Source organism: Coloeus monedula (assembly GCF_965178545.1).
Source record: "Coloeus monedula genome assembly, chromosome: 4".
Taxonomy (NCBI): domain Eukaryota; kingdom Metazoa; phylum Chordata; class Aves; order Passeriformes; family Corvidae; genus Coloeus; species Coloeus monedula.
Window position 1 is genome coordinate 73111024 of NC_138784.1, and position 12497 is coordinate 73123520.

Below are 12497 nucleotides of genomic sequence, written 5' to 3' on the forward strand. Positions count from 1 at the left end.
CTGCCACCCCCTCCAAGGGCAGGACAGGATGCTCTGGAAGTTCTCACCTGGATGGGGCTGGGTCTAGCAGGGAACCTGGACCAATTGCCCCCTTCCAGGGCTTCACATCTCCCCAGTTCAGCAGTCTGGAGGTGTCTGGTGTGGGGAGAGTTATAAGCTGCTGTCTGGACCCCTGCACATGGACAGAAAGCCCCCGGCGTGGGAGACAGGGCTGGATCCCATGGGAGATGCTGTGCTGGTGACTCATCCCCCACAGGTGTGCCCACGGACGCTCTGGCTGCTGCCCTGGTTTTGGGGGAGCACAGCGGGGTTTGAAGGAGGGTTTCTGTGCTTTCACTATGAGCAAATGGTGCCAACAGTGGGAAGAAAGCTCTGCACAGCCCCGAGGAGCTGATGGTCAGCTAAGAACCGGCCACAAACACATGAAAGGTGGGTGTAGAGACACTCCTCCCCGCCGTGCTGGTCTGTGACAGAAGGCACTGCTGGCAAACTGGGACATGGGAGGCTCAGGCTGGATGTAAAAAATCCCTCACTGGGAAAGAGTGCTGCCCTGGGCCAGAGACGCCCGGAGCTGTACCCCCATACTTAGGGGTTTTAGGGCTTGGCCAGACCTTGGCTGACAGCCTGGCTGCAGTCCTGCTCAGAGTGGGAGGCTGGGATGTTCCTCGGACCCAACATTTCTATGCAAGTTTGATTTAAAATAATTGGTTTGCTGCTTCTGTGTGTCCTCGAGCTGCTTTTGTGCTGTCTCTGCAGCCCTGAGCTCTCCAGCTTATGAAATATCGGTGTTTCCAACAGCAACAGTGATACAGAGCTCCAGAGGTGGAGGAAGCAGCGAGGAGGAGCACAGGAATCCCCTGCGGCAGCAAGAAATGCCTGGACAGATGGGTGCCAGGTCCCCTTCGGAGCCATCCAGGCATTGTTCCACGGTTAATTACTATTCCTCCTGCTCCCAAGTCCTTCTCAGCTCCCTCCTACTCAAACCCACACCCCAGGGGCCTTATGAGGTCTCAGCTCACTGGTGCTGTGCTCATCTCCCCATCTCCTGTCCTGCATTTGGGATAGATCCTTTGCAAATTCACCAGCCATTAGCTAATGCAGCCTCACAAATCCTCCCCTCACTGCCCCACTGCTTCCCTCTGCCAAAGCCAACTGCAAGGTGCTGAGGCTGGAGGGTGTTTCCAGATGTGGGACACGGTCACTCAAAACCTGCCTGGCCAGAGGACTCTGCAGCAGAAATAAAAGGTGGATGTGCTGAAAGCTCCAGCTTGGAGGGAGCCCAGGACACGTGTCCTTGTGCGAATGGATCCGGCTGTGCCTCGGGCAGCCGAGAGCACACAGTGTTCAGCACGGCAGTTCCCAAGGGCTCCAGGGGCTGGAACATCTCAAGAGGAGCGCTGCAGCCTCACCCTCAGGGTTTTCCTGGCATTTAACCAAGTCCCACAAGTACAAGCTATTCCCAACACAACAAACACACGCTCGGTACCGCTGGCTTTCCTCTGCCCTCCCACTCCGCCCGTGGTCTGCTCTGCTTCCCCAAACACCATTCCTCCATAGCTGCCTCTGCTAAAGCAATGATGGACCCAAACCCTGAGCACCTGAGGTAACTCCCAGGTTTTTCTATCCCAGATCCAGCTTCTTTGTGCTGCCTGTGGTCTGTGATGGGGTTCATGGGAGCTGCAGAGGGTAGGAGAGGTGAAGAGATCTCCACATTGCTCATGAATACTTTGGCTTGAACGATGTCCTGTTCTTTTCTTCCAGACCTGTGGCTTTTTACCTGCAGTGACCTTCCCTGACTCGGTGTTTACCTTCAGAGAAAGGGAACATTTGCTGCCTAGTGGAGCTCAGCTACAGCTTTTCAGTCAGCGATCAAAACACTCGAAAGCTAAGAGCAGCATTTGAATTTAAAAATCATAATTACAGTGCCCAAGAGGGAGAAGTTGGAAGAGGGCAATGAACAAAGCAGGGGGTTGGAAGAAAACAAAGAAAGGCATGAGAGGAATCTGCGCTTTGAACAGAGAGTCCTGAATATCTTGCACTGGCTACTTCAAATTGGGCACCTGAAATTAATAGATTCTTTGACCTTCATTTCTCTGTACTCTTGTTCTTTGTTTGTAAAGCAGAAACCACAGTAGAGCCTCACCAAGAAAAAAAAAAATGATGCCATCACAGCAACTGCTCCAGCCAAAGCACTCAGATGCTGCAGAGATGAGGATGAAGAAGGGAATAAAAAAAACCAACCCTCTATGGCTTTTCAGCAAGTGAGTACCAGCATCGCGTGTGGGGAGCAGGGCAGTGTCCTCTGGAATAAAAAATACCTCCCAGTCATGTAATTAAGGATGAACCACACATGCCCACAGGGGTTCTGTGGGCAGCCTGAAGGCAGGCATCTCTTAACTTCTAAATGCTTTCTCAGCCTTGTCACTTCTGCTGTTATTTTGATGGGTTTTATGCATAGGACTCTGCTATATTAAGAGCACGTCTACGTATCTCACAAGTAACTCTGCCTGCAGAGGAAAGCCTGGCACAAACAAACAGAGCCTCAAGGCTTCTCCCTCTGGTCTACAGAGATGGATATTGCGCTTGGGCAATTCCAAGAACAGGCACAGAGAATGGATGGGGAACAGCCCTGGGGAGCAGGACTTGGGAGTGCTGGTGGATGAGAAGCTCAACGTGACCCAGCAGTGGCTGATGGCAGCCCAGACACCCCCCCAGTCCTGGGCTGCATCACAAGTGTGGGCAGCAGGTCAGGGAGGGGATTCTGCCCCTCTGCTACATTCAGGTGAGCTCTCCCCTGCAGAGCTGCCTCCAGCCCTGGAGCTCACAACAAAGGAAAAACAGGGATGCATTGGAGTAAGTCAGGAGGAGGCCACAAAGATGCTCGTAGGGATGCAGCCCCTCTGCTCTGGAGCCAGGCTGGGACAGCTGGGGGAAAAAAAAACCTGAGAGCCCCTTCCAGTGCCTAAAGGGGCTCCAAGAGAGCTGGAGAGGGACTTTGGACAATGGCATGGAGTGACAAGATAAGTGGGAATGGCTTCCCATTGCCAGCAGGCAGGGTTAGATGGGATACTGGGAAGGAATTGTTCCCTGTGAGGGTGGTGAGGCCCTGGCACAGGTTTCCCAGAGAAGCTGTGGCTGCCCTTGGATCCCTGGAAGTGTCCAAGGCCAGGTTGGACAGGGCTTGGAGCACCCTGGGATAGTGGAAGCTCTTCCTGCAGTTGGCAGAGAATTGAAACTAAGGGCTCTTCAAGGTCCCTTCCAACCCAAACCATTCTGTGATTCTGTTTTGTTGATCATCACCAACCACACCATCACGTTACCTCACTGGACCTTACTGCTGGATCCCACTGGCTTTATTACACTTGGGTCTCTGCAATGGCTGCTCTTGCTGCTGTGCAGGATGCAAGATAAAGGGTAAAATCCACGTGCCCTGATTCTGGAGTCTTGCTCCTTTAAACAGATGTGGGAGGGAGGGCTGGTAAATCCTTGGACAGTTTTTCATCTTGCCTCGACTGGGCTGGGCTTCGGGCTAGTCTGTTGTCTGGTCCCCTGTCATAGCTGCTGTTGTAATGATTCATCCATCTGGTTTTCTGGGAAAAGAAAATGAGCTAGGGAAATGTTTTTTCTTTTTTTTGGCTGTATCTTTCCTGAAACAGTTACAACTTTGCACCCACTGGAGTTGACGGGGCGGGGGGGGGGGGGGGTAGGGGGTGGAGAGGAGTTTTACACATCACTTTTGACTTGCTAAAGTAGAGACAGAAGTGCTGAGAATCCCATTCCTCAAAGTCAGACCGTGACGGTTTTGTCCTGAACTGTGTTTCCAAGGAGCAAAAATGATCCAGCAAAACCCAGCAGAAGATCCAGGCTGTCTTCAGCGGGTGCACTGGACAAAACCTTGTGCTGATCACTCCAGGGACACCCACTCCTTCCGCTGGCTCCTCACCTACCTGAGCTCTCCAGAAATGATGCAGGATGAGCTGCAAGGCGGCAGCTTGGACAGAAATCCAGGTGCAAAACAAGGACACTGGAGATCGTCTCAGTGGATTGAAACAGCTACTCTCATGAGTGGTGTAATTTATCATAAATCAGGTAATATGGAGGGGCAAAAATCCGAGGAGTTCACACTGGGTGACGTTCAGTCTGAGAGTGCAGCAGGAAGCCACACTGGATGTTTTCCTTGTTGGTTTGCCCAGGGGAGGGATAAGACAATGTGCCCATCCAGCTGGGAACACCAAGGCAACCACTTCTGGGTTAAGGAAAGTGGCACTGTGAAGTCTCTGCCAGCAGCCCTTAAAAACACTATTATAAACCAGCCAGCTCCAGAGATCTCCTCCTTCTCCTCGCTCTAGGAATGCATCTTCCTTGGTCCAAGCTTAGTTAGAGGTTAGACTGGGAAAGCAGCAGCCTGTCTGGGAGCAATCACTCCTCCATTCAAACACGTTAATGAATTTCCACCAAAGGGGTCAGGTATCAAAGTTCTGTTTTACGCTGCTGGAGCAAACCTTCCTGTGACAAATTCCTGCCCTTATTCGGGCTCCAGAGCTGTTACAAGTGACTCCTGTGAGAATCAGATCCTCCCTGGACCCACCAGCACAGGAACTGCCCTCCTCACTGGTCCAGCATCCTTCCTCTCCCATCCCACCCTTTCTTTAGGTCTCCTTCCCCTCACCAGCCTTCCCTAGCGCTTGCCCGTTCCATGATTTCATCCGAGGTGGGTGGTGAGCTCGCTCTCCCCCGCGCAGCCTCTTCCCAGCGGCTCCCGGGATCCCTGCCAGCTCCTCTCCACCCACGGCCTCTCCCGACGAGCCGAACCGCGCAGCTCCCGCTGCTGCCCGCGCCAAGGCAGCATCCCACATCTGCTGCGCTGGCTCGGCCAGGGGCAGGGCAGCCAAGGAGCACCTCACCTATCCCCCTGCACCAGCGCCTTCCAGGGGGTGGCATCTCCACCCCTGCATCCCAGGGGATCCCCAGCTTCCCTGCCAGGACACAGCGATGGGTCACTGAAGTGACTCTTGAACGCTCGAGAAGTGCAGACCCAAGTTTGAGTTTAGAAAACAGCTTTGCGGGTTGAAAACCAAATGAGAACTGCCTTCCCCCCCACCCCCCCCCCCCTTTTTTTTTTTCTGAGTTACTCTTAGACATAAAACCTCTGTGTGGATTTAAGCATTCCCAGCCTGGCTAATGCAGGAGCACCAAGGAGTGAAGTCAACTGGTCCCACGGCTTCACAGATTGAGGAGCTGAACATGGCAAAGCAGATTTCAATCAAATTTTGAATTTGTTAAACCAAAGTGTTAAAACTGAAAACAGTGCACAGGACAGCTTCTCAAACCTCTTGGGTTATTCCCTCTGCTCTTTTGCCATGATTTTAGAAAATTTTTCTTTTGACTATTCCTCCTGATGCCATTTCTGTGAGTCCATAAAACCATTTTCTCCTTGTCAGAGAATTCCAACGCTGGTGATTTATAGGCTTTGCTTGGAACGCAGCACACAAGTACTTCACTTTTTCATTCGCCCTTTCTAAACGTTTTTAACGATCCGCTTCCTCGGATCTGTTTACATTTGGGACATTAAAAGCTAAGCAACAACTCCATTATGAGCAAGAACACCATAAAAATTCCACCATTGCCAGGAAACATCTCAATACAGTGACAAACGTAGCCACTCTCTCGTCCTGCTGCTCATCCGTGGGAAGACTGGTTTATAAATTATTCATGAGTGCCTTAAAATTTCCAGGCTAATCTCAACTAAAAAGTGGGGGTTTTTACACCATTGTTTCACTCCCAAGTTCTCCAACTGGAATTTTGATTTGCATAGCGAAATCTGAAAATTTACTTGCACTGAATTTCTTTCCTTCAAGTTGTGATTTCAGTTCTCACTCTGGAAACATAGTGGAGAATCTTTACATGACAACTTATTTGGAAGCCTGGAAATCCTTCATAATTCCCACGAATTTCCTGAGAAATTTAAGTTTTCCCAGATGTGTTTTTTGAGCAGGTTTGGATCTATAAGGTTTGTGGCACCTTTCAGCAGGCAATCCCACCACCCCAAGGCATTTTTAGTAATGATGAACTATCTGGGGGGACTATCAAGCCATTCTCTTTCCAGTCTGTTCCACAGTAAGGACAAGCAAGACTGAAGATTAAATCATGGCAAAATTTAAGAGAGAAAATCACTTTGTGGTCCTCTGGAGGCTATTAACAGACCAACTCACTCACCTGTGCTCGTGGATTTTACAGCTGTCAGTCTGTTCTGGGATTTAATCCGCATGGTGGCACTGGAGTATATTCCATTTAAATCATCAATCATAAATAAATCCCGCTGGGTTTTTATGCAGTAATGTTACAGAAGAACAAACAGTCACGATATTTGAAGCCATGAAGCTAGAAGAGTTGCCTTATATTCCTCTTTATGTCTGTACTCTGCCATGCATTGCTTGGCAAACTGTACCACTGCCGGCTCCTCCACACAGCGCTTTGATGACCCTTCCCAGCCACTTCATCCCAGGCTGTGCTGCTCCAAATGAGGGTCAGTGTCAGGCTTTCCAGGCTGGAATCCAGCCAGATATGTGCAGGGCTTGACATGCTGATTGCTTTGGGAAAGTAGAGACCAAAAAAACCTTTCCTTTGTAGCAATATGTGAATAGTTCTTCCCTGTGAGGGAGGTGAGGCCCCGGCACAGGCTGATCAGAGAAGCTGTGGCTGCCCTTGCATCCCTGCAAGTGTCCAAGGCCAGGTTGGACAGGGCTTGGAGCACCCTGGGATAGTGGAAGGTGTCCCTGCCCATGGCAGAGGAGTTGTAACCAGGTGATCTTTAAGGTCCCTTCCAACCCAAACCATTCTGTGACTGAATTTCACTGGCACCAAAATACTCAACTCAAATCCTTGTGATCCCAAGGCTCACCTCTCCTTTTAATGACAAGGGGCCATTAAAAAAACTTCTCTGACAAGGAAAAAATGTTTTTATGGACCTGCCCCATGACTGAAGACAGATCATCTGCAGGTTTCACGGCAGGTTCTCCAGAGAGGAATCCTCTGGGAGAGACAGATGTGATGCTGAGAAGGCAGCACAGACAGAAACTGCATATAAGGTAATTTAAATACTCAGCAATCCACACAGCAGAGCAGGCAGCCACTCATCTCTCCATGGACTGTTCTTGGAAAGTTGCTGGAAATCAAGTAGAGTGAGAATGACACCAGGAAAAACGTTTTTTGCCTCCAATTTCAAGGAGCTGAATGAGAGTATCTTCCAACCCAGGGTCTGTAACCATTACACTGACCAGTACACACTGAACATCCTCTTGTCTGCTCAACAGCAGAGGTGGGAGCAGCCAGCTGGTTCAGCTTTTCTGCTTGGAGCCCTGAAGTTCTGCATGTTCCCAGAGGAAATGCACCTGGCAGCACCTGGAGAAGAGAACCCAGCAGTTTGATGAACTGTTGTCAGAAACCAGGAGAGAAGAGCTGTCTTAGTGACACCTGAAAAGCGAGAACCTCTCATTGCAGGCAGCTTAACCCAGGTTGCCTCACTGGAGTTTGCCATCACTGCCCTCACTGGATCCAATTCACCAGATAGAAATTCCAACACTATTTTCATTAAGATTACCCAAACAAGGAAGAATTTGCTCTCCTGGCACCTTTACACTGCTGTGAACTCTAGCAGCCTGTTTTACTGCACAGCAAAGCTCTGCCAGAACAAGCCTCTGCTGTTTCATACATAGTAAAGGTCCCAGCAGGACTTGACCAGCCCACAGTGAAAGCCACAATACCCAAATTTATCCTCCTCGTACCTCTGCTGCCCATTCTGGCACTGGAAATGTGTGCTAGGGACACAGCAGATCCCACACAAACGGGTTATTTTTGGTTAGCAAGTCTCAAACTGGCCTGGAATAAATCAGGGAGCATCTTGTAGAATATCACAATTTTGTCTTGTTCACTGTTCCACTCCATGAGCATCTTATGCCTGGATGTTTCATCAATTAATGTTGAAAATTATATCAATTATAATGAAAATTATACTTCTGACCCTCAATTTATTTGCTGTGAAAACAAAGTCGTTTTTCACCATCACCCCAAGCCCCTACTCAACATGATCAGGATGTTTTCCCCCCAGATTCCCAATATATGATGGATTTCACAGAACATACTTACGTAGAAGGCTAACAAGATCACAAAAATTTCAGACAAATTAATTGCAGCAATTGAAGTTTAGGCTTTATGTAGTAGAATGAAGTGGTTTCATGACTCATTAATAAAAATTATGTACACTGTAAGACACTTATGAAATATTTTTCCTTTAAAAATTTCCCAATAGACATCATCTTTCACTCCCTCTCATCCCACCATCCAGCACATTTTGTATTAATCCAGAAGTGAAAGGATTTTTTTGGGAGAAGCAGTTGACTTCCAGTGCTGCTTTTGGCTTAGTCCAAGCATTGATTTCATTTTAACATCATTCCAGAACACTGGCAACAGGACAAACTTTTCTGGCCATGCAAACAATCCCCCTGCATGCTGCATTTTGTGATTGCTACAGGGTCTGTTAACAGGATGGAGCAGACTTGCAAACTAATAGTTTAAGTTATGCACCGTGGTACCTGATCGACACTTTGAGACTGGTGCAGGTTTTCTAGGCACCATTTTCCATCCAAATTTGTGTGACAGGGAAGACTGTCTTCCAGTAGCTTCACTTCTTTAAAAGGCCAGGGGTTGAGAGCAAAGAGGATAAATCAAAAAAAAACCAAAAACTTATTACATACACTTCCCTCTTCCTCCGATATATTTTACAATGAAATGCTTCTGTTTCCATCAAGCATTTTTCTTCCTTTTTTCATCCTTTCTTTCCCTGTTGCTGTAAGGAAGATCCAGCATGACCAGGACACAATCCTCTGTGTGGGCACACAGGCACACCAGCAGCAGTGCTCAGATTTGAAAATACTGCCAGAAGATCCAAGCACTAGGGAGCTCCATTTTCCTATGTGGTGCAAACAGAAGAAATCACTACATCTTAAGAACTTAAGACAGAATTAAGATGTTATTAACCTTCTTCACTTATTTCTGCATCACCTTGTAACTGATTCTAACCTTAAGATTAGTTTTTTTAGTTTCCTGTAAGTCCAGACATTTCGATCCTACACGCACAGTACAAGCAGCAAATCTCCAAACAGATACATCTGCTCCTTCAGGGACTTCCCACAAGAAAACATTTATGCAACTGTCTGCATGGGAGCTACTTAGGCAGTGGATGTACTTAAAACACAGAGATTACTTGCAAGTCACACTTCCAACACCACTTCATTCTGCACAGCTTTTAACCTCCACAAGAACATCTGTCAAACCCCCTTAAACACGCAGCTCTCTGCACTGTACTGCAAACTCCCCATGGTGCCAGCCAGTCTATATTTTCCGTATTTTAGTAATTTGTTGCATTAATTTAGGGGCTTAACCTACAGTCTTTTGTACTAAACACAGTACTTGCCACTTCTCAAAGTTCCATCTAAAAAGAGACAGAGCATGAGGGTGGATTTCATGAATGGATGGAAGCAAGAGACTTCAAAGAGATCACAAAGTCCCTTTTGGTTTGTGGTTATCTTAATCAGAAATAAAGACCACCTCATTCCAACCCCCTGCTATGGTCAGGGACTCCTTCCACTAGACCAGGGTGCTCCAAGCCCTGTCCAACTTTGGACACTTCCAGGGATGGAGCAGCCACAACTACTCTGGGCAGTCTGTGCCAGGGCCTCAGCACCCTCACAGGGAAGAATTTCCTCCTATCTTCTAATCTAATCCTGCTCATTGTTTGAAGCCATTCCCCCTTGTCCTGTCACTCCATGCCCTTGCCAAAATTCTTTCTCCAGCTTTCAATACCTTTTCATACACCTAAAAAATTTGGAGGAGATAGAAGAAAGGTAAATTTGCTTCCAACAACCAGCCACAACCTTAGAAATTCCTCTGAATATTCAAAAGCTGCTCCACTTGTTCACAAAACCCCTCTCTTACCGTTTCCCCATACGGAATAGTGGGAAAAGCAGTACATTGCTTTTCCTGCTGAATTCACCAGGACATCCTGGAAAACATCCCCCGCTACAGGGATGCCTTGCTGCAGGCTGGTGTGTGCTGTGCTGCTGTAGGTTGGCTGGTGTTACTAACTCCCAAAAAGCTGGATGTAGAATGACCAGCTGATTGAAGGATGATTTTCAGAGATTATCTTCATGGATAACGAGATCCTGCTGGAACTGGGGACACGACCCACCTTTGACTCTGCCTCCGGTCAGTTGTGCCTCTGAAGAACTGAAATTTCAGAGAAATTCTTATATATTAAACATCCTTGGAGAGATGACTCAGGGCTTTTTATGGCTTACACTGCAAGGAGTGTAGGAGAGAAAAATGCAAGAAGCTCTCAGGCTGGCAGGAAAAACCGCCGTGAGATCTTGCTTTCAGTACGTCTGGAGTACGGGAACTGCAGATGGGGAGGTTTTCTGCTGCTCCTTTTATTTCCTCATACCTCACAGATGGATCATTAAACCAAGAGGGAGCAGTTCATCTTCTTTAATCCCAAGTCCACACTGGTTATTCTCACTGGGAAAACCACCTCCCTTGATCTTCCCCCTCAGCACTGTAAAGCTTTCCAAACCATTCCAAGGATCATCTTCACACAGAGAACCTAAACTAGGACCTTGGGTTACACACTTTACAATTTTCCCCCTCCCACAAGTTTAAACTTGTAGCATTTCTGAATTCAGCAACTCTATTCACTAAAGTAACACACTTCCCTGTTTTCAGTCCTGGATAATACCATTAAAGTTTCTCTCTGGAGCCTCTTGTGTAAAAATTCATGAGGTGCAATTCCCCAATCACTATAACCGATTTCAAATGGTGCTAGAATTATTATTGACTCTGAACACCAAAAGAAATCAGTCATCCTCTAAAGGGGTTACGGAGATCTGCAAGGATGAAGAGTTAAGTGCTGGACAGTATTTTACATCCGAGAATCCCCAGATACTTGATATTCTTATTAAAGCATTGGTGAGAAAACAAAGATTTAGACAGTGAGAATTTTCAAAATCAACCATCAGCTACATACATTTTTTAATACAGTAAAATACTTTAAAAAATATAATCTTGAAACACTTCTCCAGATTTCAGTAGAGTTGGACAATGTGACCAACCACCTGTGGTCCAATCCTCCCAGTCGCTGGCTATTTCCATGAGCACATCTGGCCACCAACCTGCACGCTGGCAAAGCCTTGTCACAGAAAATAAATAACATATTCTGACCTGCCAAACATGCCACAACAGAATGCCAAACACACAGGAGGAATGCAAACAGCATCCAGAACTCCCAGTGCTCCAGTGCAGAATTACCCATTTTGAATTCTGTAGTGTGTCTTGTATGATATATGTACAAAGTATTTACAAGCATGATGAAGTGGTAAGAAAAATGGATCTAGGTAAGGCTGAAAACAGGCTTTGAGTTAAAAACTTAGAGCACGTGTAGTTCCCTTCCTTATCCCTCACCATGCTGTATGACTAGTTGTATAGCTTTTACTAGTTGGGGCATTAAAATCAACATCTTCAATATTGAGTTGCAATTCTGCATTTTACTCTTTTGCCTTGTTTCTGCCTCAAAACCTTCTTGGGTTCTGAAGTTGCTGCTCACCACTTAAAAATATTACAAATATGCTGACAGCAGAACTTCTGCCTTTGAAATCCCTCTTTACATTGCTCTCCCAGGGATCACCTGGGTCACAGACCCCCAGAGTCCCACCGGGGGATTTTGTTTGGTGGTGGAGCTTAATTGGAATGGCACAACCACACAAGGAAGATCTTTCTCTTCTTTTCCTCTGAGGCTCCCGAGGGTCCATTTCCCTGACGAAGGCCGGCATTCTTCCTCCAAGAACACTGATTTCAAATGGTGCTAGACAATGAATAGTTAAATCTAAACCACCATATGAAACCAGCTTCCTGAGGGAGCTTGTGTCTAGCTGAGAGGATATTCCTGTAACAATAAATTGGAAATGCCACAGAAGAATACCTAGCCACGTTGGGTTTTTATTTTTCCTGTTAAACAGTTGATGCTTTTTTCTTATTCTTACCCTTGATTTTGGTTTGAGTCACTCAAATGCTCACTTCTGTTTTCTATTACAGCGCTACCAACAGCAAGAGAATTGCTTGCAGCAGTGTCACTCCGAGGAATTTTGTTAGTCAAGCTTGAACAACATGTACAAGGCTTTACCAAGGAATGAAGGACCTTCATCCTACTTGTGCTGCTGTCTCCTATTAACACAGTCTGTCTGCTGAGCTCTGCCCACAGCATGACTACATCCAGACACACCAGCACGGGCAGCACTGCTGCAAAACTCCCTCTTGTGACAGCAGAACATGTAAGGTGTTACCAAATCTTCCTTTCAACAGCAGCAGCACAAGGACCAGTGTGTGACACAAGCTACATATCAGTGCCTAAAAGCTGAATATTCATCCCAAAGGCCACGCAGAAAGCCTGG

The 12497-nt window shown here is 47.2% G+C and overlaps 1 long non-coding RNA gene across 1 annotated transcript; it reads left to right on the plus strand.

Moving 5' to 3' along the window:
• Positions 1–1487: 1487 nt before the first annotated feature.
• LOC309572546 lies at positions 1488–12266 on the plus strand. The gene is made up of 4 exons (XR_014226378.1): positions 1488–1603; positions 1762–2261; positions 3826–4089; positions 12142–12266. It is a non-coding gene; the product is annotated as an uncharacterized lncRNA (long non-coding RNA).
• The last annotated feature ends 231 nt before the right edge of the window (positions 12267–12497 follow it).